Genomic DNA, 22826 nt, shown 5'->3' on the forward strand with positions numbered 1-22826 from the left:
ACTGCGGTAATTAGGGTAAATTTTGAATTAAACATTTCCAAAAATCCCTAATATGTTCCTAACGGTCAAATTTTCTAAGGAGTCCATATATACCCCCTTATTACAAAAATTTGAACATGAGGTTAGACTAAAAAGATCCTCCCGAAATTTTTGTGCTTTAAATTTTTCTTACTCTCTTATACTGATAATTTTTCATAAATCTTTTCTAGAGAGCATTCATTATTGGCTATTGATCTTTTAAAATCAAAAAGCATCTATACTCTCATATATTTTTTATTTCAAAAATCTTTTGAGAGTTGATCTTTTGTTTTCTCCCATTACTATTCTTGAAAATTTCTTTTGGAGAAAACTTGTCTTGCTTAGGAATCTTGCACACACATTGCAAAAGTTCATAAGCTCACTTGTTATTCATTGCATAAATTGATTTAAGTGTAAAACCCTAGGTTTTCCTATACTTTACTTGAAAAATATTTTTGGGAGAAAATCATTTTTATTAGGGTTTGAATCTTAGAAGTGTGTTATCATACACATCATTTTCAAAGATCACAAAATCTTTTTAAGAAACACACATACTCACTTGAGCTTATATTTCATATCATGTGTGAGTGTATTTGAGCTTCATAGTGGTACATATCTTCTTGTATTGGAAGCAACCTTGTTGTATGAAATATTTCATTTGAATATTTTTTGTATTCCCAACATATGATCGGAAGAGGGAGACTAGCCCTGTGAATAGTCTCGGATTTGCTCAAACCTGGTTAGGAGAGCACTGGACTGGTTCAGACCCGGTTAAGAAAAACTAGGTGCACCATTCTGTAAGGCGTAGTATTAGGTGCCGCTCCACCCGCAAGTGAGCAACCATAGTGGAATCTTCTTGCTTGTGAGCTAGAGGCGGGGACGTAGGCACAGTTGTCGAACCTCGATAACATATCTTGTATCTGCTCTTATATTCCTGCACTATAATTTTCTACACATGAATGCTTAGATTTAAATTATTATGAATGTGTGCATGATTTAAATATTGTGAATGATTGGGAAATACTTAGACAGACCCTAGGTTGTGTATTACTGCTGCTGGCTAATTTGAACTAGGAAGAAATTTTTTAAATATCCAATTCACCCCTCCTCTTGGGAATGCACCAATTCCAACAATAATAATAATTTTAAATTATTAGTGACAGTTTCAAAAATATCACTAATACTAGAGTAGTAGTGACGAATTTCAAAACTGCCACTAATAGCACGCTATTAGTGACGAATATCAAAAGCGTCACTAAAGACTAAGTACTAGTAACGGTTTTGAAACCATCACTGATAGCCTATTATTAGTGATGATTTTATATTCGTCACTACTACTCTACTATTAGTGACATGTTTAAAATTCGTCACTACTAGTCTACTATTAGTGACGATTTTGAAAATTGTCACTAATACTTTACTTTTAGTGACGATTTTGAGCGGAGTCAATGTAGAATTTATAGTGACAATGTTAGGGTTTTAGTAACGGTTATAATCCGTCACTAATACTCCATTATTAGTGACGCTTTTAAAATTCATCACTAATAAGTATTAGTAGCCACAGTTATGACGACTACTTGAAAACCGTCACTAATACTTGTAAAACAGTCACTAATACTATTAGTGACGATTTTGTGATTATTAGTGATAGTTTTGATCCTTCATTAATAACCTTATTTTTTGTAGTGCTAATAAGTATTAGTGATGATTTTTTGGTATTAATGACGGTTTAAAAGTGTCACTAAAGGGCTTGTTTTTTGTAGTGGTATGAGGCTAGTTAGTCCTCCACCATTATCTAGTGCTAGCTAAGTTAAAAGAAATTAATAGAGGATAAATATGCCCTAGCCTAGCTCCCTTGGCCACTTTTCCCTTTTGCTCCTCAATCTTCTTCGACTATGTTTTTAAACATTTCGCTAACGTTGTTACTAGGGTGGCTCAATTTCTTGTTAGGGAATATATTTAGGAGAATTGTGGATGGGGATAAAAATGAGAGGTTAAGGTTTTGCCACATGAAAGAGAACAAGAAGCAATGCTGGAAGAAGAGGGGATCGCTTGTGGAAAAGGCATTGCTTGTTGATGAATTCATAGACTAGATCAGAGCAAAAATATAGTGTGTGTGTGTGTGTGAGAGAGAGAGAGAGAGATTGCGCTTGGATAAAGAAAGAAATGAAGGTTCATTCGCTAGTTGTCATACATGTGGTTGTCATATATATATAACTCAGAACTCCAATCTAGACAAATCTTTTAAATCCATCTATATATATATAACTTGGAACGCCGATCTAGACAAACCTTTTAAACCTTCCAACAACACCAAACTGAGAGGATAAAAAAATTATCATTCATTTATTGACGCATCTCTGATAATTTTTTAAATAAACTGTAAGTAGAGATTCAAACTTGAGATTTGGAAGTAACAAAAGCTTAATTTTGTGTGAGCATATGTTGTTGAACAATGTTTATGTATATATTAATTATGGATATTAATTTTATTTTAGTATATTTCTTAACCTGGACCTACGGGTTACTGTTTGTCCAGTTAAAAACACTAACAAAATCTCCTGGGCATTTAAAGAAAGGAAATAAGGAAAACAAAAAAACAAAAAACAAAAAAGAAGATAGGATATTATTTAAGCAGAAGAATGCCAATTGTCAGATAGTAGAAAGTGCATGCGCATGATCACGCGCGGTGACAGTGACAGAGAGGGAATAAGCATTCATCAAATCACGTGATCAGTTCTAATTAAGCATCCCATCGCTTTCTCAAACTTTCCATTATATATTTACATATATAAAATATTATTACGGACTAGCTTATTTTAACACGTGTATACGGGCGTAGAGGCAGAAGGGTTGAGAACAACTCGGCTCGAGTCGGTCCACGTTGTGGAATACTTGGGCCGTTGATGGTTACAAAATTGTTAAGTTTAAACTAAATTAGAATATCAATTCTTTAAATTGGAGTTTGATTTTATTTAATTTAATTGGATTATCAATTAATATTAAAATAATAAGAAAATAATATAATGTATGTATATAATATATAATATAAAATTAATAAATTTATTTTAAAACTCTGACCGAAACTTGTGCATAGTGTTATAAAATTAGAACTCGAACTCATCAAATTATTCAAATATTTTTTTTATATACCGAATGCTATCATTTATTTTTTACAGTAATAAACTGCATCATTAGTGCTACATTAATTAATTAACTTTATAATGTTTGTCACTAGCTTTTAAAACTTAAATATTAAATCAATTATTCAGTTATTTTTCACGAATCAAACATAATTATTTAAAAAAATTAATATTGTGCTTAATTAAAAATATAAAGTTAACCTTAATTAAAATAATAATTAAGAAGATATTTAATAACCTTATTTTAAAAATTAGAAATAAAGTTGTATTTTTGTACCATAAAATTTGTTCTAACTAACTTAATAATTTCTCCTATAAAATATGTCATGATGAAAATAAACAAGACTAATACATCGAGAACCATATGCTTTTTTTGGAACGTATTGTGGTTAAAATTTTAAATTTATTACATAACTCAAGTTCGAACTCTAAAATCCATTTTTGGATTTATTTCATCTATTTCATGACCGGAACAGGGGAGGATACACGTTACACCACGATTTTGAATCAGAATAACACTCCAATGTAAATGCAAATAGATGACTTTAATTGCATTTGCTAAATTAATTTATCAAGCCCATTTAGGGCCTGCATGGCCGACCTCAATTGGTGTAATGGCTCAATCACATAATGCCTATATTCCAAAATAACAGTCTTGGTCTTAATTAATACTTTAATTAAGATTAAAAAGGGCAACTTAGTGCACAAAGCTCTTGCGTATGTAGGGTTTGGGATGATGGGTGGTTTAGGATCTTCTCAACCTCAAAAGTTAGTTCAACGGGTGAGGTTTTCCTGCACACTTAATAACTGAACGCCAGCCCCTTCCAACCCCGATGTAGGATAACCCAACAATCTCCCACTTACACATTGCAATCTCTCCCGGTAAGGCAACCATCGGGGTCTCCCCCAACACAACACACCAAGGAGAATATTGGTGAACCAAACTCTGATACCAGTGATGGGTGGTCTAAGACCTTCTCAACCCCAAAAGTTAGCTCAAGGGGTGAGACTTTCCTGCGCATTGAATAACTAATCACCTACCCCTTCCACAACCGATGTGAGATAACCTAACACGGGGAAGGATCATACCACAATGGGTCCATAGTACGTAACCTTAACTCACATTTCTTCAAGAGGTTGTCTTCACGCCTCGAACTCGTGACCTCCAAGTCACACGACCTAAAGGTCATGGATTCGAGGTGTGGAAACAACCTCTTGCAAAAAAGAAAAAAAAAAAATCTTGGTTAATACTTTAAGATTATGAAAAAAAAAAGAAAAATAGTTAGTCATGCAAAATTTTATTTTATTTCATTTAATGTTGAATATCATAAAAGATAATAGAAATTTTCATGCTAAAATTTGGAAATGATCATTCATTTTTTTTATTATATGTTTTCGGATCTATAAAATCTTTTCTACATATAATTATTTGCTTTATAACCACTCCATATCTTCTATTATAATGTGTCAAATCCTTATATTATGGTTGCTTTACTCCTAACTTTGTCTTTCAGGGTGTGGGTTTTTATTTTTTAAATTTCGAGAAAATATGCTATAAATTCAATGTTGATCTTATAAGGCTTAACATCTTGTTTTGATGCTAACAAACAAGTAGATCTTAATATATTTTGTTTAGTGATGTATTTTCAGGACTCAATGATGAATGCAAGGTTAAAGAATTCATGAATTATATCAAACTTGAGGCATGGATTAGAACTTGAAGATCATGGGAGCATTAATATTAAAGAAAAAGTTTCAAGAATAAAAGTTCAAGTGATCAACATGGAAAGCTCAAAGATCAATGAAGTTCAAAGTCTGAATTAGTGATGAAAGATCAAGAGAGATAAAGAATTGAAAGCTCACATCAAATACAGGATCATTGAAACTCAGCAATAAAGAGAACTCAAAGCAAAGAAGAATCAAATGAGTCTTTAGGGCAAGCTTTGTAAGTACTTCAAATATGGTTCAAATATGATTTTTCATTTTGAAGGTCATTAGGCAAAGATACTTAGAGAACTGATTTTTAAAGCCTTGGAACATATTTTTCAAAGTTAAACAAGTTAAGATTCCAAGTCTAAATAAACGAAGAAGAGAGAAATAAAAAATATCTTAAAATAAGAAACAACTAGTTGATAGACGACTGCTTGTCTATGGCAGTCAACTGACATATTAAAGAACCTTAACTAAGTAGACAGAAGTATGACAGACGACTGTCAAGTACTTGACAAACGACTGTCAGTGACAAATGAGACGACTGCATAGGTTCTGTCAGATGATTACCACCCTTCTGAATGTTTTAAAAAAACTGAGTTCTTCAGTAACAGACAACTGCCACCCTGATGACAGGCGACTACGACCTTACTGTTTATGAAATTTGTATTTGAAATGCATGGACAGCCGACTACCAGATACCACACAGTCGTCCGGCTCACGGAAAATTTCAAAATACTCAACATATGTATTTTTGAAATTTCAATTACTTGAGGCCCAAATTAATATAAAACTTGGACCCTACTCCAAGTAAACTTGGGGAACAAGCTAGATACCTTTCTACATCTATAAATACTCTTAAGTTACATTGATTTAAAAACTAAGAATTCAATTCAGCAATCAAATTTCTCTCAAGCATTCTAAAATTCTAAAAGTTCTCTATTGCTTACATCTTGCACAAAGTCTACTGAAGTCTTGTTGATTTTCTCACTAATATTGTGCTTCAACTATCAATTCTTTCATTCATAGAAAGAATCACACGGTGAAAATTTCTAGAGCTTCAATCTGAATTTCGTATTGTGAATTTTATTGAAGTGTATAGTTTTTGAGCTGTACTAATCAACTCTTTGAGGTGCAAATTATTTGTACACAAATATTTGATTTTTATCTTGTATATTGAAGATTCCAAAGATTGTTTGGATTGTTGGCTAAGCAAGGGGATATTGTTTAGAGAGGCGGGCTCTAGCCTACTGAAGAAGTGTGTAAATGGTATTGTTCCACCCAGCAAATGAACTGAATTTAGTAATCCTTTGGTGGTTTGCCAAAGGTGAGGACGTAGGATGGGTATAAGTCGAACCTCGTAAAAATCCCAATCTCACTCTTTCTTTCCCCTACTCTTTATTTTCAACACATTTAAATTACGTGGATGGTTTAATTGGTAATCATACAAACTACGTAATTTGGAAGTTAAATAAACTTAAGGTTTAATTTTGATTTGGGATTGCAGAAACCGAAAAGGAGTACGTTGGTTGATCAAAATTTTGCGGAAACCTCAAAAGGAAGTACATTGGTTGGTTAACACCCAAAGAAAAATTAACTAAGAGTTTATTTAAATTCTGAGTTATTTGGGATTTGAGTTGTGGTTTGCATTGAAGAAACAATTTCATATATATAGTGCTAGATTCAAATTCATATACTCAGGGCTGACAACAAAAGCTGAAAGTTGAATTTAATATAGTGGTTGAATGGTTTAAAGCTTGATATTGATTGGAATGTGTTTATATTCCAAAAAGTGCTGAATCTTGTAAGCTTTCATCAAACTAAATAGTGCTACAGTTAACTTGTACTTGGAAAATCAATTGGTTGTTTGATTGAACTTTGTATTGGTCATTTGTTTTGTGGTTGTGGATTAGACAAAGAGAATTTTCATTAAGTTACAATGTATATCTTGATTGAATGTTTTTGATTGGTTTGGATAGTGTGGTTGATTGAAAGGTTGATTGATTAGATACTTAATTGTTTAAATAGTTGAGGTATAAAGGAACTAAGTTCTTATGTTATTGACAAATTAAACAAACAAGTCAAGAATTGGTTAAAAGAAATAAAAGAAGTTTCAAAAGGAATTAAAAGAAATTTTCAAACTCCAACTCACCCCCCCTCTTGGGACTACACCTTTCTTTTCTTTCAAATTTAATTTTCAAAACTTATATTGTCAAACACTGTCAAGAGTAAACAATTCGTGAATTAAATTTAGCAGTACTCCTATATTGAGATTACATCATTCTTATTTGAAGTATTTAAAGTAAGAATAGACTTAATGTAACGCCTCGACCCGCCATGTGGGGCCTAGGGTACTACTTCAATAACCTCTGTGTTCCGAATACCATATTCATTATATAAAAGCAGCGGAAATAAATGATACATCCTCCAAATACATTACTAGAGTTCTAAACTGCTAACATACATAGAAGTCTCCCTATATCCATATTACATCCCAACCAAAAGAAAGGAAACTAACTCAGTCCATACGACCATATTACATATCCAGGGACTTCAAATATAACTTAAATACATTAGAGTTCTTACAAACACTCACAAATAGAAACTAGTTATCACCCCACCCCAGAGCTTGCTAAGCTCGATCTCGAGATGGTCTTGAAAAATGATTTGTATCTTGGGGCGAGACACTTCTCAGTAAGGCAGATTAAGTTAATATAAGTGTGTGGCCAACATGAGTTTTAATGTGAACAAAATATAGTTATTTGTAAATCAACATCAACTGAGAAAACACAAGTAGACTTTATTTACACACACATAAACATTTATAAACGAAAGTTCCTGAGGATAGGGGAGATTACATGCCCATATATGTAACGCCTCTTTACTCTGATACTGTTTGTAACCCTTTTAATTGGGTAAGGTTATAACTGATACTTATTAGGGCACTCACTTTACTCAGTAAGCCCTCGGACGAGAGTTTTACTTTGCCATAAACATTCATGCATTTTAATTCACACACATGTACTCACACCTTTATAGTTGAAAAATATGCATTTGCTTCCTTAATATAAACCAATTCAATAAATAAAAACACCATTTACATAAAACAACAGGTATGCATAAAAGACACTCCCTAGAACTAAACGACATGCTTAAATCCCCATGACGGGTTGTGCAGCCCGAAGGCTGGACTTAGCCTCGGTGATCAACCCAAACTAACTCAAAGTAACCATATGCAAGTACGTTGGCAGACATCCACAACTCCGTTGCAGGTCCAATTGCCTTACCACTTCTTGATCCGAAACCCAAGTGTTGGAATTGGTGTGATCCCAAAAGGGGGGGTGAATTGGATATTTAAAAATTAATCCCCTAGGTTTAGCTAAACCAATAGCAGTATTCCACTACCTAGGTATATATATATAAACCCAAACGTGCAGATAATATGCGAAAATTTAAATCATGCACATCATTCACACTATAATATAGACGTGCGGTAAATATAAAGTACGGAATTATAAATAGACACACGATATGTTATCGGGGTTTGGCCAACTGTGCTACGTCCCCGCCTTGGCCACACCAGCACAAGGATTACCACTATAATGCTCACTTAAATGGGTGGAGTGGCACCTATACAAACCAGGTCAATTCAAGGGGCTGGCCTCAACCAACACTCCTTAATAGGATGGCACACCTAACTTTCCTAACCGAGTCTAAGTCAATCCGAGACTATTCCATAGGACTAGTCTCCCTCTTCAAGCCTGTTCCTAGAATACAACCAGTGTGTATAAAACTGTTTGTACATAGAAATGCGCTTCAATACAATCAACTGGTACAGTATTATGCTTTCATGTAAAGCAAATATGTACCCAATATGCGCAATATAATCAATCAACCACACATCAATAATATAGGAAATGTAAGCTCAGTGATGTGTATTTTGGTGCAAGCCACACTCAACAAGATATGATTGCTAATATGCTCAAGTGTGTTCTAAACAAGTTGTATCTTTGAAACAAGCTAAATGAAATCTCAATAGTAGATAAGGGTTTCAAAGATGTGTTACTCAAATATTCAAACTTAACTAAAAATATTTTCCTTCAATGTAATGAGGTCAAGAGTAGTTTGAAAATATCTTAACTTGTAGAAAAATATTTTGCACACCAAAATCAAGCTATAGGAATCTTTGCAATGATAATGTAAAGATCCTTAAGCTAATGAGTTTTTCCCAACACTAGATTTATCAAATAAAAATATATGGGAAAACTCTTGCTTGACTCCCCAAAAACAATAACAATCAATCAATAAAAACAATGGGAGTATAAGCAATATCTAATATACACTAGCATAATAGATATCAAGGGAATATAAATTTGAGAGTATTAGGACAAAAGGAGTATTTTTCAAAAGAGAGGATTTTTGGCTAATGAATTAGCTAATCTCCCTCTAATCCTCACAAATGAACCCATATTTATAGGCAGGGGTAAAATTATAACCGTTAGGGACTTATTGAGAATTATTAGAAAGGTTCAAAAAGGCTTAAGCACATTTAACCCAAATTAACCTTGATTTACCATGGTTAAAATAATTTAACCCGCCGAGGTTCGGGTGGCTGAACCATGGTTCGGTCGCCCAAACAGACACAGGAATAAAAGATATTTAAATGAGTTCGGTCACCTGTGTCATACTTCAGTAGCCCGAATCAAAGTTAGTAGCCTTTGTTTGTGATTTCGGGTGCCTGGTCTTGGGTTCGGTAGCCCGAACTCTTGTGTTTAGTCGCCCGGGGTCTGATTTGACTGTGAAGGTTCGGTTGTTTAGGTAGGTGAATTGTTCCCTTTAAAGGGTTCGGTCGCCTGAGGACAATATGGTCATTTTAGCTTCGGTCGCCCGAAACCTAGTCAAACTGTTGACTTCTCAATAGTTCGGGCGCCCGAGGAGTTTTAAACTCTTGAGTTTCAGTCGCCCGACCTCTCACGTACTTACCCTATTTTGTCCATTTTTATTTCAATTCTTTCCCCTGATAATGTAAGTGATTACGGGGACTTTGTGCACAATGTGTGTGAACTTAAGATCTTTTCAAGTATGCCCAAAAACCTGACATCGGTCGACTAAAGGTTGACCGAAGGGTGCCCTAAGGTCATTCGATCTCTATGGTCATTCTACGGTCTTGTTGAGCTTACAATTGCCTACATGCATGACATGCAGAGATTATTACAAATCATATACCTAGTTACTATTATAGACCCAAATAATATAAATTACAACAATAATTAGTCTTTAGGGTCTTCAGTCTTCAAGCTTTCACGTGCCATCAAATGATCAAGCTAATATGAGCCTGCACACAAACTTGATAGACATTAAATACTAGAGTATTTGTCATTATCAAAACCGGGTATGACCTATAAGGTCAACACCAGGAAAGGTACATCAACCCTTCACAGGTCAATCGACTAAAACCACCCTACACTTCCATTACAGTGTGGGCACACATGACCAAAAATTCCCTAGCAACGGTATCGTGCGCACAGTACAACTAGTCGTCAGGGTTCTTAAAATCTGCCATTTGACAATAAAAACCCGGCTCTCAGCCATCAAATAAAACCTGGCCCTCAGCCATCAACTACAACTCGGTGCTCAACCGTCAAATAAAACGCGATCCTCAACCATCAAATAAAACTTGGCCCTCAGCCGTAAAATAAAACCCAGCCCTCGACCGTCAAATCAAAACCAAGTATTTTACATCAATAGTTCCATTATTTTCACAACCATTATTAGATCTGATTATACAATAAACCAACTAGATTATTCACCTGCCACATGATTTCAGTATTTGAACATAGTCCAATAAACAACCAAGAAAACACAGTACATTTAGTTCGTTTGATAAAACTAAGCTTTCCACCATTCATTTTATTCAAACACCGTATAATAACCCCAATATTTGTAAAATCCATTTTGAACGGTTGGTTTTTGAAATATCCTTTGAATCATAAGTATATATATATATATATATATATATATATATATATATATATATAATGCAGTTTAATCGGTTTAATTTTAATAAAAACCTGAATTAACTTAATCCCCTTACCTATTCTTGAAAAATAGACCGCTAACGTTTCGAAAATGAAAACCCTGGCTTTTCTAATCCCGCCACTAAAAATGAATAGGCAAGCCGAGAGAGAAGGAAAATATGATCAAAGAATGATGATGGGCTCCAAGTGAGCCTACGAGAGAGAGAGAGCCACGAGAGAGTGAGAGTAGAGAGAGAGAGTCCAAAATCCTAAGAGAGAGAGAGAGAGGAAAATTTTAAATTTTGAAAAATTATATGTTGCTTAGCCCGTAAGTAAGTAGACTCCTAGGAAAACCGTTGACGGTTTTCCTTACACTAATAAAACCATCGACGATTTGGCAGTTGACCACTTCAGTTGACTAAAATTGTCGACGATTTTTCTCGAGCTCAGTGAAAACATTGATGGTTTGGGTCTTGCCAAACCAATATCCTTTTATTTTCCTTTATTTTCCTTTATTTCTCTCTTAGTTATTTTCTTTTATTTTCTGGATTTGGGTTTCTACAGTCTCTACCCCTCTTATAAAAATTTCGTCCTCAAAATTTGCTAACTATTACCAATCCCATCCTTAACTAACAATCCATTTTTGCAAAAGAGTGAGTAACCACCCACATAGCTGCCCCGTCCCAAGTATATTAAATACCCTTATTCATGGCAAAGGAATATCGTGGTTCCACACAACATCTCAGAAGATTACAATACCATACAAAACTCTCCCAAAGACCATTCATATATGAAAATCGTAAACAAACTAATAATACTAAAAAAACCTACCTTACACAACCTAGATATAAAACTAGACAGCTACCTATCTAGTGTTGAACCTATCTAAAAAGCTGTGGGTACTTCAGACGTATTTCCATCTCTAATTCCAATGAAACTTCCTCCACTACATGATTACGCCACAACACCTTCACTAACGATATTTCCTTAGTATGCAGTTCTCGTATTTTCTGATCCAAAATCTGAACTAGTATCTCATCATATGCCAACGTATTCCAGATCTTGAAAGGTTCATAACTTATCATGTGCGAAAGATCTGAGACGTATTTCCTCAACACCGACACATATAAAATATCATGAACCCTAGACAAAGCTAGGGGTAACACCACTCGATAGGCAGCTGGACCATTCCTTTCTAGGATCTCGAAGGACCCAATGTACCTAGGACTCAACTTGCCTTTCTTCCCAAACCTCATCACTCCTTTCATCAGTGCAATCCTCAAGAATATCATATCACCTACCTCAAACTCTTGCTCCTGTTGGCGAGTATCTGTGTAGCTCTTCTACCGACTCTATGCTGTTTTAATCCTTTCCTTGATGAGCTCGACCTTTGTAGAGGTCTTCTGAACAAATTTCGGCCCCAAAATCTGCCGCTCACCTACCTCATCCCTATACAACGGAGATCAACACCAACAACCATACAAAGCTTCATATGGTGCCATCTCGATACTGGCCTGAAAATTGTTATTACACGCAAACTCAACTAGCAGTTGGTATCGAATCCAACCATCCCCAAAATCCAATACACACGCTTGTAGCATGTCCTCCAAAATTTGAATAGTCCGCTCGGACTGATTGTCCATCTGCGGGTTAAACGCGGTACTGAAAGTGAGTTGAGATCCTAAGGTGTAACGCCCCGAACCCTTAAATTCGGGTCCAGTGCATTATACCTGATAAAATCCCTGATAATCCATAATCAATATATACGCAGCGGAAAACATAAACATAATCTTCATATAACATAATACCAAAGTTTACTAATTCTAACTACCAACCATAATAAATTAATCATCCACCTGTATTCAAATATATACATGTCTACAAAACATTATCCACAAATACCAGTATGTTTCACAACCATCCATATCTTATAAAACTTAAAACATAAATCATAAAACATAAAATATACATATCAAAACTAACATAAAAATATACCATCTTCTTTTTCTATTTACCAAAAACACTATAAAATCTCGAGCTCTCTAAGATTAATCTCGAGGAAATCCTGAAAAAGATAATTTCATATTCGGGTGAGACACATCTCAGTAAGGGAAGAAACAATATATTAAAATAGTGTGTGGCCAACATGAGTTTATATAATAACATATTATTTAACATTTGAAAATCATTAACATAATTTTTGAAATCATTCTCTAATCCTAACCAAACACATGCAAAAGATTTAACCCACGAGATTTCTCGAGGATAGGAGTGATTACTCGCCTATACAAGTAGCACCCCTTTGCTCTGATACATTTAGCAACCTGAAGGTCACAATTTAAGCATACCAGGGCACTCACCTTACTCAGTAAGCCCTCAAGTGTTAAATTGATCTTGTACTCACGCATTCAACAATAGTTTACTGGCAAAGGCCTTAAGGATAGGGAATTCTACCTGCCTATACAAGTAGGTTCCCTCTACCCTAGTATGTTATGCAGTTACTGCCACATCTGAAACTACTAGTGCACTTGCCTTACTCAGCAAGCCCTCAAGCGAAGAGTATGCCTCGCCCAATCGTAACATATTTTACATACATAGATACTTCTAATATTATAATACATCATTATTTCCATCGTTATTCAATCATTCACATTCTTTCATGTTCATAACTTAACATGTCCTTGTGTTTTACTTTAAGTGACTCTTTCCCATTTGTATCATTCACATTTCACATTTCATTTCATTGCATTGTCATTCCTTGTCATTTCATTTCATAACAATTTCATTTCATTACTTTGTACTACAGTCGCTCTTTAGCCGTCATCAGTTAGTCCACATAGAAATGCGCTAGAATCTGCTAACTCGACTTTCAGCTGTCGTACCTTTACATGGTTGCATTTAACATACACAGACAACATTATTCATATCATATTTTATTCTCATTATTTTACTTACTTAGCTTGCATCTCATACATTTAACATATAATTTGCACATATTCCCATACCACACAATTTAGTAGTAAAATTCATACATATTTCTCATAAAATAAGCCAACCCACATTTAAAATTTATATGCTCAAAATACATTTCATTTCTTATTTAATTCATCAGAAAATTATTTTCACTTTCATTTGTTTACTTTCACATATATATAACTATATCGACAATCTTAGGCTCAGAAAATATAAATTTCATAGCTGATATTTTAAACCCACATAAAAACATATATACATAAATAACATATAATCATTTTTAATTCATGAAAAACTTGATTTAATATATAAATTTCCCCCTTAACTGATTTCTTGAACTACGCCAACAGGGATCCCGAAAAATACCTGCGACGCTCACCCGGACCTTGAATCAAAAATCCTAATTCCATTAAATTAACCCTAAATAAAATATTATTTTAATATTTCCTAGGGCCATAAATTATAAATAAATAAATATACCTTTAAATTCAGCTAAATTACCAAATTTCTTAAATCTCACTCTCGCTTTGGAGTAGGGCCTAGAAAACCCCAATTGGAACTTTACTTATGTCAAAATGATGACGATCACGACTAGGACCCCATGGTGGTGTCTGATCGTTGATTTAATAGCAAATTTAACAAGAAATTAAGAAATTAGGAGAATTATACATTTCCCTAGGAGTGGTGCCTACGCCGCTCCCACGACATATTTGCTCCAGTAGAAATATCGGTAGCAGAATTAGAAATCTAACGACACCTTCCGTTTTCCGATTGGTCAAGTATCCGTCGAGAAATAGGGGAAGAGAGAGATGGAGACGGAGGGAAAGAAAAAAAAGAAAAGAAAACAATGCCGGAACTCACCTGTGTGTCCCCTTCTGCAATTCAATCTATTCTCTTAGCATCTTTATTTTCTTCTTCTTCTTTTTTTTCCTTTTTACTTACTTTATCATATAATAAGTATAATAATATATTTTATATATATATACACACACACACACACACACACACACATATACTTTAACCATCATATATATATATATATCATATTATTTATTTAATACATCATATTTAATAATACTTAATTAATTAATTAATTAATTTATGATAAATAATTTTAATTGAATTTAATTAATATTTTTATTCATTTTTATTTGTTTATTTAATTAATTGATTTAATAATGTTTAATTAATTAACTAATCAATAATTACTGTTAATTTTAATTTTTTAATTAATTAATTAAATTTTAAAAAAAAATTTCGGGTTATTACATTCTTCCCTCCTTTAAGAAATTTCGTCCTCGAAATTTGTTACCTAATCCTCCATCTCCATAATTCTATGATTTACTATACCTCATACCATTCAATAAATATGTCTCCCAAATAAATTTTTACATCATCAATAATTAAATAAAATCATCATCATCTTCAACATAAATTCATACCTGCCTTCTTGGCTTTATCTGCCTCGTCCAGGACCATTGTATAACCACGTGTCGTCCACCTCTACCTAGTGGTATCTGCTGATTTCCCTCGATACCATAACCTCTAAAATCAACTAACCTCACCATCGAGTTAAAATCCCAAGTTTGAATTTTTCTACTCTGAAACATCACCATCGATGGATTTACTATGATTTTCTAAAGTTAGCTACTTCTTCAGAAAAACACAGAAGACCATCAAGGGATTTCTGCCCCTAAGCTTACGAAACACAACTCAGAATTCCTAACGGTATTTTAATCTACCCATTCATATCCTTATCGCAACTCAATCCTATACTCTGTTATAAATCATTCCTAACCTAATACTCTAATATTTCCTTATCCAGGCGATGTGAATCTAATAACACTTCCAGCTGGACATTGCTTTGATACCATCTGTAACGCCCCAAACCCTTAAATCCGGGTCCAGCGCATTATACTTGATAAAATCTCTGATAATCCATAATCAACATATATGCAGTGAAAAACATAAACATAATCTCCATATAACATAATACCAGAGTTTCTAATTCTAACTACCAACCATAATAAATTAATCATCCACCTGTATTCAAATATATACATGTCTCCAAAACATTATCCACAAATACTAGTATGTTTCATAACCATCCATATCTTATAAAACTTAAAACATAAATCATAAAACATAAAATATACATATCAAAATTAACATAAAAATATACCATTTTCTTTTTCTATTTACCAAAAATGCTATAAAATCTTGAGCTCTCTAAGCTTGTTCTCAAGGAAATCTTAAAAAAGATAATTTCATATTCGGGTGAGACACATCTCAGTAAGGGAAGAAACAATATATTAAAACAGTGTGTGACCAACATGAGTTTATATAATAACATCTTATTTAACATTTGAAAATCATTAACATAATTTCTGAAATCATTCTCTGATCCTAACCAAACACATGCAAAAGATTTAACCCACGAGATTTCCCAAGGATAGGGGTGATTACCCGCCCATACAAGTAGCACCCCTAATCACCCCTCTGTTCTGATACATTTAGCAACCCGAAGGTCACAATTTAAGCATACCAGGGCACTCACCTTACTCAGTAAGCCCTCAAGTGTTAAATTGATCTTGTACTCACGCATTCAACAATATTTTACCGGCAAAGGCCCTAAGGATAGCAATTCTACCCGCCAATACAAGTAGATTCCATCTGCCCTAGTGCGTTATGCAGCTACTACCATATCTAAAACTACTAGTGCACTTGCCTTACTCAGCAAGCCCTCAAGAGAAGAGTATGCCGCACCCAATCGTAACATGTTTTACATACATAGATACTTCTAATATCATAATACATCATTATTTCCATTATTATTCAATAATTCACATTCTTTCATGTTCATAACTTAACATTTCCGTGCGTTTCACTTTAAGTCACTCTTTCCCATTTGTATCATTCACATTTCACATTTCATTTCATTTCATTGTCATTCCTTGTCATTTCATTTCATAACAATTTCATTTCATTCCTTTGTACTACAGCCGCTCTTTAGCCATCATCAGTTAGTCCACGTAGCAATGCGCTAGAATCTGCTACAGTTAGTCCATATAGAAATGCGCTAAAATCTGCTAACCCGACTTTCAGTTGTCGTACCTTTACATGGTTGCATTTAACATACATAGGCAACATTGTCCATATCATATTTTATTCTCATTGCTTTACTTACTTAACCTGCATCTTATACATTTAACATATAATTTGCACAGATTCTCATGCCACACAATTTAGTAGTAAAATTAATACATATTTATCATAAAATAAGCCAACCCACATTTAAAATTTATATGCTCAAAATACATTTCATTTCTTATTTAATTCATCAGAAAATTATTTTCACTTTTATTTGTTCACTTTCACACATACCTATATCGACAATCCTAAACTTAGAAAACATAAATTTCATGACTGATATTTTAAACCCACATAAAAACATATATACATAAATAACACATAATCATTTTTAATTCATAAAAAACTTGATTTAATATATAAATTTCCCTCTTACTTGATTTCTTGAACTATGTCAATAGGGATTCCGAAAAATACCTGCGGCGCTCACCCGGACGCTGAATCAAAAATCCTAATTCCATTAAATTAACCCTAAATAAAATATTATTTTAATATTTCCTAGGGCCATAAATTATAAATAAATAAATATACCCTTAAATTTAGCCAAATTACCAAATTTCCCAAATCCCACTCTCACTTTGGAGTAGGGCCTAGAAAACCCTAATTGGAACTTTATTTTTGTCAAAATGACGACGATCACGACTAGGACCTCATGGTGGTGCCTGATCATCGATTTAATAGCAAATTTAACAAGAAATTTAGAAATTAGGGGAATTATACCTTTCTCTAGGAGTGGTGCCTACGCCGCTCCCACGACAAATCCACTCCTGTAGAAATGTTGGTGGTGGAGTTAGGAATCCAACGGCACCTTCCGTTTCCCGATTGGTCGAGTATGCGCCGAGAAATAGGGGAAGAGAGAGACGGAGACGGAGGGAAAGAAAAAGAAAAGAAAAGAAAACAATGCAGGAACTCACGTGCGCGTCCCCTTCTGCAATTCAATCTATTCTCCCAGCATCTTTATCTTTTTTTTTTTTTTTCCTTTTTACTTACTTTATCATATAATAAGTATAATAATATATTATATATATATATATATACACACACACACACACACATATATACTTTAACCATCATATATTTATATATATATCATATTATTTATTTAATACATCATATTTAATAATACTTAATTAATTAATTAATTAATTTATGATAAATAATTTTAATTTAATTTAATTAATATTTTTATTCATTTTTATTTGTTTATTTAATTAATTGATTTAATAATGTTTAATTAATTAACTAATTAATAATCACTCTTAATTTTAATTTTTTTAATTAATTAATTAATTCTTAAAAAAAAAAAATTCAGGATATTACACAAGGCATCTTGCAAACTCTTCTAGAACCAAGAGGTGAATCTAGGATCTTGATCTGAAACAATGGATACCGGAACGCCATGAAGTTGTACAATCTCTTGCAAATAAAGCTCTGCCAGCCTATTCATAGAATAACTAACTCTGATTGGAATGAAGTGTGTAGTTTTCGTCAGCCGATCCACTATTACCCAGATGACATTCTTTCCATGCACCGCTAAAGGCAACCTCGATACGAAGTCCATAGAGATGTGCTCCCACTTCCACTTAAGGATATCAAGTGGTTGAAGTGGTCCCGATGGCCTCTAGTGCTTTGCTTTTATGTGCTGACATGTTAGGCATGATTCTAAAAATTTGGCAATCTCCCTCTTCATGTTACTCCACCATAATGATTCTCGCAGATCTCTATATATCTTTATGCTTCTTGGATGAACAGTATAGAGAGAGCGATGAACCTCCTCTAGAATCATCCTTTTAATCTTTGCGTCATTAGGTACACATATTCTGGTGTGAAATCTGAGAACTCCATCCTTAGAAACATTGAAGTCCATTTGCTACTCACTCCGTACTTTCTCCACAATTTTTATCAACTCTGCGTCTCTCATCTGAGTGACTTTAATTTTCTCCTATAAGGTTGGCTGAATAATCAAACTAGCCATGATCGCCTGGTGATTCCCTTCCACTAACTCCACACCCAACCTCTCTAGGTGTCCATCCTGATCTGATGCTATACAACAACTGCCAAAACTAACGCATCCACTAACTTCTGACTCATGCATTAGCTACCACATTAGCCTTTCCTGGGTGGTAACTAATGGTACAATCATAGTCCTTTATCAATTCAAGTCATCTTCTACCTCATGTTCAACTCCTTCTAGGTGAAAAAGTATTTAAGACTCTTATGATCAGTAAAAATCTCGCACCTTTCACCATATAGGTAGTGCCTCTAGATCTTTAACTCAAAAACTACTACTGCCACCTCTAAGTCCTGCGTAGGATAGTTCTTCTCGTACTCCTTGAGTTGGTGAGAAGCGTATGTGACCTTTCCTTGCTGCATCAAGACACGCTTAAGTCCTTTCTTAGATGTGTCACTATAGATTACGAAACCACCATCCTCTAATGGAATGGTCAACACTAGAGCAGTGACTAGTCGTAGCTTTAATTCCTGAAAACTCTGCTTGCATTCACTAGGCCACTCAAACTTCTTATATTTTCTCATAAACTGCGTCAGAGGACCTAATAGCTTGGAAAATCCTTCTACAAACCTGCGATAGTATCTCGTTAGACCCAAGAAACTTCTAACCTCATGCACGTTCTTCGACCTCACCCAATCAACTACTACCTCTACTTTGCCTGGGTCCACTGAAATTCCCTCCCTAGACACTACATGTCCCCAAAACACAACTTGTTCTAGCCAGAACTCGCATTTCTTAAATTTAGCAAACAATTTCTTTTCCCTAAGTACTTGAAGTACCGTCTCAAATGAGCTTCATGCTCTACAAGGCTCCTCAAATATACTAGGATGTCATTGACGAACACCACTACAAGCTGATCTAAGTACTCGTGGAACACCTTGCTCATCAGAACCAAAAATTCATAATGGCCATACCTAGTACGGAAAGTCGTCTTTGGTACATCCTTTGATTTCACCTTCACGTGATGATACCTGGATCACAGATCGATCTTAGAGAAAATCTGTTGGAATTGGTGTATTCCCAAGAGAGGGGGGGGGGTGAATTGGAATTTTAAAACTTTTCTCCTAGGTTAAACCAGACATTGGTAGTATTTCACAACCTAGGGTCCTTCTAAAAGTAGACTCAATTCACCAAACAAATAACTGAGCAAAATTCAAAGCATGTATAGCAGGCTCAGTAATTCATGATCATACACAATAAAACATAAACATTCAGCTACTGAAATTTAAACTGCGAAAATTTAAATTAGGCATAAGAAATGTTATCGGGGTTCGGCCAACAGTGCCTATTTCCCCGCCTCAAGCTCACAAGTTAGAGGATTCCACTATGGCTCACTTAATAGGTGAAGCAGCACCTAATACAACACCTTACCAGGATGGTGTACCTAGTTCTCCTAACCGGGTCTGAACCAGTCTGGTGCTCTCCTAACCAAGTCTGACAAATTCAAGACTTTCTATAGGGCATGTCTTCCTCTTCCAACCACATGTCGGGAATAAAACATATATTCAATTTTTTTGTACAAACAAGTATGCTTCTTACACTAAGGAGATATGTACCACTATACGCACAATGTAATTAATGCACTCACGAGTGATAAGATATTAAGCTCAAGTGAGATTTCGTTAACCAATGTGTTAACTCTCAATAATATGTGTGTCATTATGTATATGTGAGAGTGAGACCTTTGATTTCAAGATAATGTATTTGTAATATGAAAATTCAAAGCATCTTTAGAACCCTAAGCAAATATCTTAAAAATATTTTTTAAATATCAAGCACAATTGATATTAGGGTTTAAGCTTGCTAAAAAATGATTTTATCAAAACACAAAGCAAGCTTATGAAACTTGCGATAAGGATGCAAGTTCTTAAGCCAATGAAGAGTTTTCCCAAACAATATTTATGAATGAAAATTCAATGGGAAATCTTTAGCTTACTCTCAAAGATCAATACACAATCAAATGCTAGTGTGGGAGAGTTTAAGCTTGTAAGATGAATGTGAAGAAATGATATCTCTCAAAGATATGCAACTAAATGAGTATGGGAAAGAGATTTTTGCAATATGCTTGTAAAAAATGGGAGTATGAAATATTTAGCACAATAAATTTTCAGAGAAAAATTTTGCTAATTTATATGCTAATCATTTGCTAATTATGACAAATGAGGGGGTATATATAGAGTTGGGAAAAAAATATAACCGTTGGGGACATCAAGGGTATTTTGAAATTTGTTTAATTAAGTTTAATGAAAATTAACCCTAATTTATTGCAGTAAAAATTTTACCAACCCGAGAGATTTGGTTGACCATATTTGAGGTTCGGTCGACCATATTATTGAGTTCGATCGACCATGGCCATTTTTAACTGGAGATATGGTTGATCGTCTCAAGGCAATTTTGAACCCTTCATAGGTTCAGTCGACCAAGGCAAGTTTGGTTGACCATTTTCTAAGGTTCGGTCGACCAAGGCAGTTTTGAACTAATGGTTTAGTTGACCAAGTTGTTGGGAGTCAGAAGACACGTGTGAGTTCGATCGACCATGGAAGGCACGTTCATTTTAGAACGGTCGACTATGAAGTCAATATGTTGCCTTCTAGTTAGTTTGGTCGACTGAGGCTTTTGTACTGCTTAGGGTTCGGTCGACCGAGACTGCCTACAATGTGCATTTAAGTCTTGATTTGGTCTTAGTACTTCATCAACCCAATGTAAATAAACATAAGGCATTTTAGGCTATATGGGTGATGATTCCTATGGTCATTCTAAGGCCTTTTGAGCGTATACACCCTATCATGCATGACATGCAAATATTACAGATCATTATTACAGATCCAAAAACTAAATACAATTACAATAAAAATAAATGTCTTCAATCTTCATGCACATCACTTTATGGAGTATGCCAGGTGTATGTGTATTATCAATCTTGGCCTCTGTTCTCCCTGTCCCTTATGTGTGATCTCAATTATGGACCTATTCATATGCTAAATACACACATAAGTTTACTGTGTTTTGTCAGTATCAAAATAGAGATCTGACTCAAAAAGTAAACAATCTCCCCCTTTTTGATGATGACAAATACGCATAAGCAAAATGGGTCAAGCCCGAAAAGGCTCCCCTTAATAATATGCATATCGTAAAAAATAAGTAATGATTTAGTTTAGGCATATCCAAGAAAGAAGACATAAGAAATTTGAAAATTATTTGCATTTAGTTTTGGCATTAAGATACAAGCACTTATGCATTTTGATTAATAAAACATATCTCCCTTTTCGGCATCAGCAAAAGGGTTAAGCTAAGAAAAATATGTGATGACTTTAAAAGAAGTCTTAGCTCGAGAATGGCAGTCCCCTTTTCTAAAAATATTCATTTTTATTAAATGAGTATTCCCCCTTTAAAACACTCCCCTTTTGATTTTGATCATAACTGAGATGAAGTGAATTGCTTATACTAAACAAGATTAATCTCATTAAGCACACTAAGCAGTATAAGTAACTATCTTTGCTCCCCTAAATACCTGATGATTATGTAAGGATGAAAATAGATATTCATTTTGTTTTCACACATCCTTTCTGTAGAGACCCGAACCCGTAAATAAGGAAAATAAATAAGAAAAGGGTAAAAATAGAATTATAGTCGGGTTCATCGACGAAGGTAGTATGTTTGTGACGAAGTCCCATCAGTTCTTCATCGTCTAAATTTAGAGTGTCGTAGATGAAGAAATACCGAACGAGTCAAAGAAACTATCCGGATGGGGTTCGTCGACAAAGGTAGAGCTTCGTCCACAAACTGAGTGGCTGGTTCGTCAAA

This window comes from Malania oleifera, chromosome 9 (assembly GCF_029873635.1).
Source record: "Malania oleifera isolate guangnan ecotype guangnan chromosome 9, ASM2987363v1, whole genome shotgun sequence".
In the NCBI taxonomy this organism is placed as follows: domain Eukaryota; kingdom Viridiplantae; phylum Streptophyta; class Magnoliopsida; order Santalales; family Ximeniaceae; genus Malania; species Malania oleifera.